Raw genomic sequence first — 10,917 nt, 5'->3', positions numbered from 1 at the left:
AAAAAAAGTTAATTATCATAACTGAGGAAGATTCTACTTTAATGAGAGCTGTCACTGTAGAGGAGCTTTGCTTATTATAAGCTTAGAGTAAGATGAAACAAACTACAATCAAAGATCCTACACTGCTGTATAAGTCAAATTTTTAATCAAGGCCAAAATAACTCCCTATGGCACCCAGAGCCAGAACCATTTTGATGCCCTTCCCTTGTAAATCATATACAGTTGCAAAAAAAAAAGAAAACAGAGCTGGATGGGACCATAGAAGGGCAACAACCCAGCAGCAGAACCTGTATCTGCACTTTTGTATAAGGACAAACAGGAAGAAGACTGCGAGAGCTCTGCAAAAAGACCTCCAGTAGGTACTGGTTCACAAGTTTTTTGACCAAACTACTAAACACAGACTTCATGCGAGTGGCATGAAGGCCTGATACCTTCAAGCCCTGTGGTAAATGTTATACTACCTGTAACATCATCAAGCTGGCCGGTTTGGTGGTAGGTCAATGATAGTCTGGTAAGGGATGTCCCTAGATGGCAACACAAACCTCCAAATCAAAGCCAGTAACAACACTTACTGCTGTAAGGTACCAAGGATAGATTCCTCAAAGAAACTGTTTGACCATACACTTGTGCAGTGGGCCCTGGGTTCTTGGTGGTGCAAGACAATAGTCTGGTCTTATGTGTCCACACTGCGTAGGTCAGTCTCCTAAATCGGAAAACTATCTTGTGGTCTTATATGTGAAAATTTAAAACTGTTTAGAAAACATTGACACCATATCTTCCAGGCTAAAAAGGAGGGGGGGAAATAGAGCTTGTAATAAGTGCACATTTCAAAAGGCCAACATCTTTGATGATATGGGTGCATCTGTAAGTTCATGCATGTTTAATTAAAATTTAACTGTACATCCAGCCAGTTAAATCACAGACTATGCATAAAATGTATGCTAGCATGGCAACTTTCATATGTTGCCTGCACAAACAGGTTATTACAATCAACAGTATGTTGTGTAATACAAAGAATAGATTTTGACTAGAGTTTGATTTGTTTGCATCCACATTTTGCATGTATTCCCCAGTAGGTGAAAGAAGTTGGACATGGAATTGTCTTGTTTATTATATATTTGCAATTTTCCTATTTTCTTTATAAATTGGTCATAAAATGTTATCTTCACCAGAAGAAGTCAGAAATTTCAACAAACACAATATTTCAAAGCTGATAAAACACAGTCGGGATCTTTCATTTGTCTGTTTGACACACCCAGTCAATATTCAAGGTGATGTTGGAAAAAGTAAGTGAAACGCTACACTTCTAATGCCAAATTGGGTTTGCATGTAGGTGAGAGGGTTACACAGTAATCTGTAAGACTTTAGATAATAGGTCCACTGTTAGACAAGTTGTGTATAAATGGAGATGACAAAGGCACAATGCAGAATGCTCAACTTACTGTATATGAAGACCAATATTACAACTGGAATTGAGGTAAACTTAAACTCCAGTGAAACTAAATCATTCCATGTGTCTAAAGTCATAAAATTATATTACAATTAGATTATCACAACATTCCACGTCAAACAAATCGACAAATAAAATTGCATATCTGTCATCTTAAATCTGCCTTTTCTATATTTTCTTGGTACAAAGTTAGCAAATGCAAAAAAGCTGCCTGTTAATTGCATGATTAATGCTGGTGACAGTAAGGCCTCCAGACCAGATCACAAACTAGTATCAGGGTACCCACTCCAACAAAGTTAATTATGACATGGTTGCAGTGACATAATGTCATTTATGTGACCTGCAAGTCCACAATAAGAATCTGATCACCACCATTCTGGATTTATTTGCATGGAGACGTCATGCTGCCCCACAGCAACATACCAGCCTGGGCAGCTGTCCACATTGCCTATAGTTAAATCTGCTAATGAGTCCCATCAGTGTTCAGTGTATATTAATAATTCAAACAGAGGTATTTTTTACAAACTAAGCCATGCTACAGTATATTCACATTATCTCTATTTTGTCCCCTTCACTCTCTAGACACCTCATCTTTCACTCCCCATGCTAACATCACTCTCATCTTTACCTGTGTTTCATCTGACCTGTACTAACCTCGTATCTATTGTAAGTTTATTTCAATCCCATAACTTCATTTGAAAGAATCAGAGTGCATTTTGTGTGCTGCAGGAAGCAGCATCGCCTCATTTCCATTCCACTTCTCACTCTGCAGGTCGCTTCAGAGTCAAGCCATCCGGTTTTCTGCCATGATTGACAGCTCTGAGACACCTCACGATGACTCTTCTGCCTCTGTCATGTTTCGTCTCTTTCTCTGTCTTCTCTCCTTTTCCCTTTGATGCTCTTTGTCTTCCTAGCATACATGTATGCCTTTCCTCACCCTCCCCTGGGACCTCTGTCTCCCCTAGCCTTTGGAAACTAGAAGAGTGCACGCAATAAAAAGCTGGCTGAATGAGAAAATATATATATAATTTCTGTTTTCTCTTTATTCTTCCACCTCCTTCAGGTTTGCTGCAAAGACATCAGAGACAAACTGCTGAAACCCCTACTGACTGACAGCTCCAGAACCTAATATGTCAACTTTCCATAAACCATCGCATCATGTGCCCCTTCTAGTCTTGAGACAGAATACTGGAAGCATCAGGTGTGCACATTTTTAACCACACCCACTGTAGCTAAGTGCCTTAAAACACTGATTTGATCTTGGTTCAATACTGGTTTTAAAAGATGCAGTCTAAAATGTATTATTTCTGTCAGTTATTTGTCATTTGCAGTCTGTAGAGGAAAGCAACTTTTAGGACAGAGAAGTGACCAAATATTCCACATTATGACTTGTTTCTCATACGAATACATTATTAACCCAGGCACATCAGAATTTTAAGTGAGGCCAAGTGATGGTTAATTGTTTAATTTTACATTGCAATAATTAACAGGTAGTTGTGGCATATACTGTATGGCAAAAAATCTCCTATAGTTTGGGCAAAGCACAGAACAAAGCGTCAAAAAAGTTGGATCTACAAAATTTCCGAATGACCCATTATGTAGCAGCATGTAACAGTGTTACCACTGTTCATAACTCTATTAGCTTCCAGTGGCTGTCCATACCAAGTTCATCGATCTGACCATCTACAGAGTGCTTAATTCATCTGCCATCATCTGCTTCTCGGAGACCGCCGTTCACCGTGCCATGTAAACATAAAACTAGGTTTCTAATCAGCTTTCTTCAAGAGAGCATGTGAATAACAAAGGCTGCAGACACTCACCACTCTGCTACTATCAGCTGAGAGGAGCAGCTGAATGAAAGAAGAGATCATTATATCTGGTATTTAAAGCCTCCTGAATAAAACTGAAACTAACACAAAGTTTCCTGTAGATGTCTAATAAGTCATCTTTCACAATGCATTTCTTTAATTCTTGAGTCCATGTAAAAGCACTGCATGTCTGAAACTTGTTTATGATGAAACTGAAACATTAAGGAAATAAACTACTCCACTTAGTAGCAGTTCCAATGCTCTACTCTCTCTACTTAAGAACTACAAGTACAAGTACACCTACTCTAGAAAGAAAACTCCATATTTTTTTTTTCCTGGCAACATGAATGTACACGTCTCATCAACATTTGTGCCTCATAAATTAGGTTTCTGTAGAAATAAGAGATAGATAAGTTTAATTTACATACAGATTGAAGAAGAAAACGACTTTAATTAATCATATTCTTTGAATTTGTCAAAATCTGCCAAACTTTTTTAAAAGGAAGAAAAGTTTATTATTTGTTTATCATTTAACATTTGTGCTGTAAACTGCAAACCAACTGCAAAGTGCTTTAAAATCTAGCCTTAAAATAACCCCCTTTTGGGTGTTAATAAAGTTTCTTAGTAGTAAGAAAGTAGTATGGAACTATTCCAAACTTACCACCATTGATAAATGACAAAGTGTTATAATATCCAGTGACAGAGATTCTAAAAAGATAATCTGAGCATGCATGGTTTCAGATCCATATCAGCAGTTTATTTGGTATAGTGAATTGGCGATTGGCCCTGTAAACTGTCTGTGGTGAGCGAGAGTGGTGGGAAAAGAGTAAACAAATGCTGCTTTTTTTTATGGTTTGAAAATCTGCAGCCCTAGGTCTATTTTTGCTGGCCCTTTGAATGATGAATACAGACTACCGCCACCTGCTGGTACAGAGAGTTATTTCCTAGTATCAGTTTTTGGTGAAATGAAAATGAATGTGACTCAACAGTCAGATCCATTTTCCCCCATACCTCTGTAGATGCGCAACTTGGTGTGTAACTGACCTAAGTGTACATTCACATTACTTAATGTTTAGTTCAGATGTTTTTGTGTGATCCTTTTTTTACGATCTTTTTAACAAGAGGATTGTTCGAGGTGAACTGGGCGTCGCCAGCAGGTGGCAACAATAGGGGACGGAGACAAGACGTTGTTGTGTTTCTTGCAGCATTCAAGCTGCCACTTGGGGTTGAAGCAAAAAATCCTCACTTACCATTATGTCAGATGTAGAATTTTTTTATTGTTTATTTTGTTCTTAGTTTCCAGTAACTTCTATTTGTTGTTAAAAAGCTTCAGAGGATCATGCGGTTTTCACAAAAACTGCTTATTTACATACTCCAGATTTCTTCTGGTCTTCCTTGAAGAGAAGCTTTGCCAAACTGTATCCGGTGTCCCCACCAGACTGAAGAGCTCGTGCCCTTTAAATCTCGACTACATCCTATATCTCTCCCTGATGCTCTCATCAGGTCTTGTCTCCTCACTTCTCTTACCATACCTCCTTGCACACTGTTCATACTTTCTTTACCTTTCTCTCTGGGGATTGTCTCACTCTCTGTCTGTTTGCTTTTCAGCCAATGTTACATCTTCTTCTTTTATTTTGATGGCACTCCCACTCCCCTCTCTAGTGACTTGTTTGTCAGGTCCAAGAGAGATACTCTGTAGCTTACGTGGTCCAGAAACAGAATGCTATGCAATGTTCACGGGGCACAATTGACATCCTACTGTATGTCTTCCATTCATCTGAGATATTTATCTATACACATCATGTAGTCATGTAGCTTTTAACTCTAATGAACTGGCATTCATTAGTCATAGAAGTTGTAAAGCTGTCATTAAAATGTTTGTTTTTATGATTAGTTTTTCAAAGGTCTTTTTAGATAGAGGGGGAAAATACAATTAATTATCACATACTTTTAATCAAATACAAGATGGCTCGTGGTGCGTGGATTGATGACATATAGTAGCTGAAATATGCCAACTTATTTAAAGAAGAGGCTGCATTTTCCTCAGCTTCTGGGTTTGATCATCTCTTCTGTCAGCAGACACCAATCACCAACATAATTAAAACCACAAGAAGAATGTGCTTATCTGAGTAATGAGCTTTCAGAGGATCTACAATCAAGAATTGTCGATTTACAATAAGCTGGAAAGGGTTACAAAGTCACGTTAAAGACAGAAATTCACCAGTCTACAGTTAGGTAAACAATCTACATATGGAGACACTTTGGGACTGTGGCTACTTTACCAAAAATGATCAAAATGATCCAAAGATCAATCAAACAACCACTCATTATTGAGTTAAAGAAACAACCTCGAGTGACTCGAGATTTGAAGACATTATTGGAACTGGATAAGATCTGTGTTCATGAGTCTACAGTAGGTAAAGCATTGAACAAGCAGGATGTCTATTGCAGGACACGACTAAGGAAGCTACTGCTTAATAAAAAGAACATTGCTGAATGCCTGAAGTTTGCCAAAGAGCATAATGACACTCCACAGCAGTATTGGCAAAATGTTTTGTGGACTGATGAAACTATATTGAACTCTTTGGAAAGAACACAAAGCACTACATTTGGTGTAAAAAGGGCACTGCATATCATCATGAAATGAAAAGATCACCCCAATCATAACGTATGGTGGAGGAAACATCATGATTTGGCCGTGCTTTGCTGCATCAGGGTCTGAATTCCCAAGTGTATCAAGAAATTCTTCACATATTTTTTCCACTAGCACTATGATGTTTTTGTGGTTGTTCTTAATAAAGACATGAAAGATCAGAAATGTTTTGTGTTATTATTTTAGGCACATTACATTTTTGTTAATACTTTTGACTTGATAAGGTCAGATCACAACTTAATAACCATGAAGTTCCAAAAGGTTTGCATACTCTTTCTTGCCACTTTATATCTGCAATTAGTTCTTGATGTCAGTGTGTTGGAAACCAAGTATACAGATCTGAGTGACTTTAGAAAGAGCCAAATTGTGATGGTCTGGTTGACACATAATGGCCTGGCCCACCTTGTGGGGTGTTCCTGGTACTCAGTGATTATTACCTACCAAAAGTGGTTCAAGGAAGGACAGCTGGAGAACTGGTGACAGGCTCATGGCCACTCAACACTCCCAAGATTTAACGATCAACTGAGTAAGTGAAATATTTAAAATGGACCTGGATCAGGGCTAAGTGGAGGCCAAGCACATCCCACAACTTCTAACAGATGGAGGTTGAGCAAGTCTGTAATTTAGTCATAAAATTGCTTCCACAGAGAGGATGAATTCTTTTATTATAACAAAATCGAAACAGAAAAGCGTTCCATTTTCATTTTGTGCAGGGTGTATTTCTTCAAGGGGCATTACTTAAGTGCGGGGCTTTAGTGTGACTCAAAGCTTTGCACCACAGAGGTAATTTTAGCAAACTGAGGCTGAAACCTTAATAATTAGAAATCAGTTCCTAGAAGGCAGCACTTGACAGCACACTGCATCATCCCATCACTCACAAAGTTTTAGAACACAATAAACGTGTCATCTTTCCAGAAATGACTGCACGCCAACTCATTTCCCCCTGTCGCTGAGTGAGAGAGGTGGTGACATTGGATGTTTAAAACCAGCTAAAGAGGTCAGAGTAACTGCATCAAGGTTTCAGTGAGTTTGTGTTTTGCTGCAGTCGTGTACAGGTTATCATGCAAGTCAGTTCAGGATTAATGTTTTCATTTGGGCCTCTGATAAAACGCTATTGATTTTGTTAAATCACACCCTCAATACGAGAAATCCACTGTGAAACATTAAATGTCCCAGTGAACTATTGATCTTTGCTTCAGGTCAAAAAGTAGCTGGGGTTTGACAAAACGCTAAAACATCTGACACAGAGCAACACGAGAGTTGGACCACGTCAACAACTGAAGGTAATGCTTTGTCTTAAGATAACAGATAAAGAAGATGAATTTGGCTTACCTGAACAGATGCTGGTAATCCATGTGTTGTTTCACTATGCTGATACACACCTCATGTCTTTCTTGACTTGTGACCTGCTTCCCAGCAATATACTAACTGCTTTCACTGGTGGTCATAATCTAAAATGACAATACTCGTTTTCATACAATGTGCTAGCTGTCACTTTTCTCTGACGGCTCAACACATTAAGTAGCCTACAGGTCATTATGTTAAGCTGCAGACATATTAGCCTACATACACGGCATCTGCTGGCATTGCCTACCCTACATGACAAACATAGTAGTGATTTTGTTTTTTTTTAATGTATGATTTGTTGCCTTTATCTGTACAATCATCATTATCTGTGTGGCTACTGCAGTTGTCCGCCCACTGCATGTGGTTACACACACAGGCTGATTACAAGCCCTCCATCAGATGTTTGATTTTAATTTCAGCTGGTAGCTGTGCTGGTGATTTAGCAGGTGATGTTATGGTAATAGTTGCCAATTTCCACCAAAAAATGCTGAACCTAAGGGTCTAGGACAAAGGCCCATCTGATTCTCTCTATTCCCGCCCACAGTATGTTTTCTGCCCGCACACTTCAGACACTCAGTGGTGTTCTAACCAAACATTAAAACTGACAATTTAATGTATGATTACTGTATGTTAGTTTATCCAATTAGTTCAAAGCCCCAAGAAAAATGAATTAGAAATATTAATTAGAAATGAGTGATTTATTTTTAAAAACTATCTTCCTTCCTACACCGTTTTAGACCAGCACATCTTGGTTTATTTAATTGTACACACATTGTGATGGTATACAGAGCCAAAAATGATGACATTTGTGTCCAAATAGTTAGACATTGCTGCATATTATAATCATAATGACTTACTTTTAACACTTTAGGTTCGATTTCTTAAATGTTATGATGATTCAGATTTGAAACCAAAAACTTCTGGACATAGTGTACAGTCAATCCTTGATTTGTAGTGTTTGTAATATATTATTTTTTTATGTACGTGCAGTAAATTAAGGTGACAGTGTTTTATGCAGTAAGCTCAGAGCAGGAGTCATGACTTGTTGGTAAGTAAATCTATCAGTGATCACTACACTTCTGATTGATGATTTGAAGACATTTTCATAATTCCTCATGAAAAGCAACCAAACAGCTGTCTTCCTGTGTATTTCAAGGTGCTGATGCTGCCCGTCTCTGCACGCCATGCAGCATCTAACGCAGTGTTGGTGCAGAGGCTGTCAGATTGGTTACATTACTTAGCTTTACTATGAGCAGTTCCAACTTTTCTTCACTTCCAGAGAGACACAACAGAAAGAGGCTGTCTGCCAGATCTCATTAAGCTCAAAGATATTCAGATGGACAGGCTGGGAGAAGCATCAGATCCTCTCAGATTTAATTTGTTTGGTTCAATCACGGCAGGCCGATCGCTTGTAGACATAGGATGAAACAAAGCTTCATTTTCTTGTGTTGACAGTAACTCGCTTCTGACTCACACAATATGGGTCTGTGTTTGCATGCCGCTGTAATCACATGGAATTAAAGTAAATGCGATAATGGCTCTGAGTAAGCCAGAATTAACATATGTGAAGAGTATCATCAAGTGTCATCAGAAATCAGTTGCATTTTACGTGTTAATAGTTGAATGAGCATCAGTCACATACTTGTATTTCTTTTACCTGCAGTTATGTCGATAACCCAAAAATAGAATCAATGACACACGGATGTTATTTGTAATCCAAAAGCGTTTGATCATTAAACTTGTAAACACAGCTCCGATCAAGTCGATTGTCTGTGTGTGTGTTTGTTTTTTTCTACACAAGGAGCTCTTTGAGAAGAAGCAGAGCCTTGAACAAGAGAGAGACGGCGTGCTGATTATAATTGCCTTACCTGAGGGTAGCATCCAGTGGACTGACTCAAACGATGCAGAAACTCAGCAAATCCCAATTAAATTGAGCACAGACAATGAACAAAGGTTTTTGCTGCGTGTGTCGTCAGGAATGGAACAAAAGAGTGATTAAAACTGCTTGTTAAGGGGGAAAGTGTGACTCATCTGCCTCAAAGCCAAGCAAATTTTGAATATCCAATAAGTGGCTAGGGAATTTCAATTAATAATTTCATTGTTTTAATCCTTCCTTCTGAAATGTAACCCCGAAAATGTATTTGCTGTAATGTGGTTTTGTGCTAAATTTATTGCCTTTATGAATGCCAGCAGAACCAAAAATGTCTTTGAAACAGCTGGATTCAAGCGTTTATCTCACTGTAGGCCGCAACTATTCAAATAGTTGATTTAAAACCTTTAATCCTGGTGGTGCAATGCAAGTATTTGCAGAATGAATTTGCTGTTTTAGATCACAAAAAAGTTGGATTACGTCAAAATTCATCATAGAATTTGCACATACAACCAATGTCAGTTTTCTTTCACTGCATCCTCAGAATGTATGTATGTATATTTAGATCTACTGCACTTTATTTTGGTAAATGTAATGTGAAATGGATAAAATCAATAATCTACACCCAGTAACTGATAATTAAACTTTTTAAAATACAAATTTATTTAAAATCAAAAATGAAACTCCTCCTCAAACTACATTTTGAACCTACTTCAGTGTAAAAAAAAATAGCAACTACAGGTTTGATTAAATCTACATAAGAAGGAGTTTAAAATAAAAATCACAAAAAAAAGGAGACAAAATGACTCTTCTCATCTAACTATCATGTAATTCAGATGTCAATCTTTCGCTGCACATTACACTTCCAATTAGCCCGAATCATCTTTCCAGTGACACTTCCCAGTGACACCTGCAGTTTTGCTGTGAAACCAACTTCAGAAGTGTTACAGTAGATTGAACCAGGCTACTGTACGCACTTTGGCACTATGGCTGAAGGAGCTCAGTCAACATAAAGTGATGGGTAAGAACATGATGGCAGCAGAAGGGATTAATCAGAAAACCTGGGCTGACATTTGGCCCAACTATAAATATAATGATGCTGAGAAAAAAGGAAAAAAAAAAGTGAGTGTGTAGTATTGTCAAGAAGAGAAGCCCTGCTGCTACAAACCTCTAGAGACACCCCGAGGCACACTACCCTGGAATTCAGATAACTTCATGTCAATGTTAAATAATGTTACATTCATTTTAAAGTAGTTTTACTTGTGTTTATTGTGCATGTAGACATTTGGGTTTAAGATGAAAAGATGAATTTCATATTAACTGATGCTATTTACACAGCAGCATATACTGTATGTACAACATGCAACTTAGCATCGTTTGTGTCACATGACTCAAATAGATCGAAACAGTCACTGGGTTGTAGGCTTGATGCAAACAAGACATTTGCAACAAAATATTAGTTTTTATTTGCTCTGTATTATCAAATAAAAGCTGAAACTTTAAACACCTCTTATTCATCTTTTGATCTAGAGCTCAAATGCCTTCATTGTAGAGCAGACACAAATGGTTTGGCCTCTCCATTCCAATGTTTTAGGTAGATTCCTGATGTCCTGATGAAAGTTTAACCTCACTGAAAAGTCAGTAAGTTTGCCTGCCAGAAGACAGCGTTGTTTATTATAGACTGTATAAAAGTGCGTACAACTGCATTGTCATACACCTTTGGTAGTCATCTTATTGATGCAGAATGCATCCATACAACTAAACGTAGTCTATTTGTGAAATCTAATGG

The sequence above is a fragment of the Anabas testudineus genome, chromosome 4 (assembly GCF_900324465.2).
Source record: "Anabas testudineus chromosome 4, fAnaTes1.2, whole genome shotgun sequence".
Taxonomy (NCBI): domain Eukaryota; kingdom Metazoa; phylum Chordata; class Actinopteri; order Anabantiformes; family Anabantidae; genus Anabas; species Anabas testudineus.
This window is presented reverse-complemented; position numbering follows the sequence as displayed.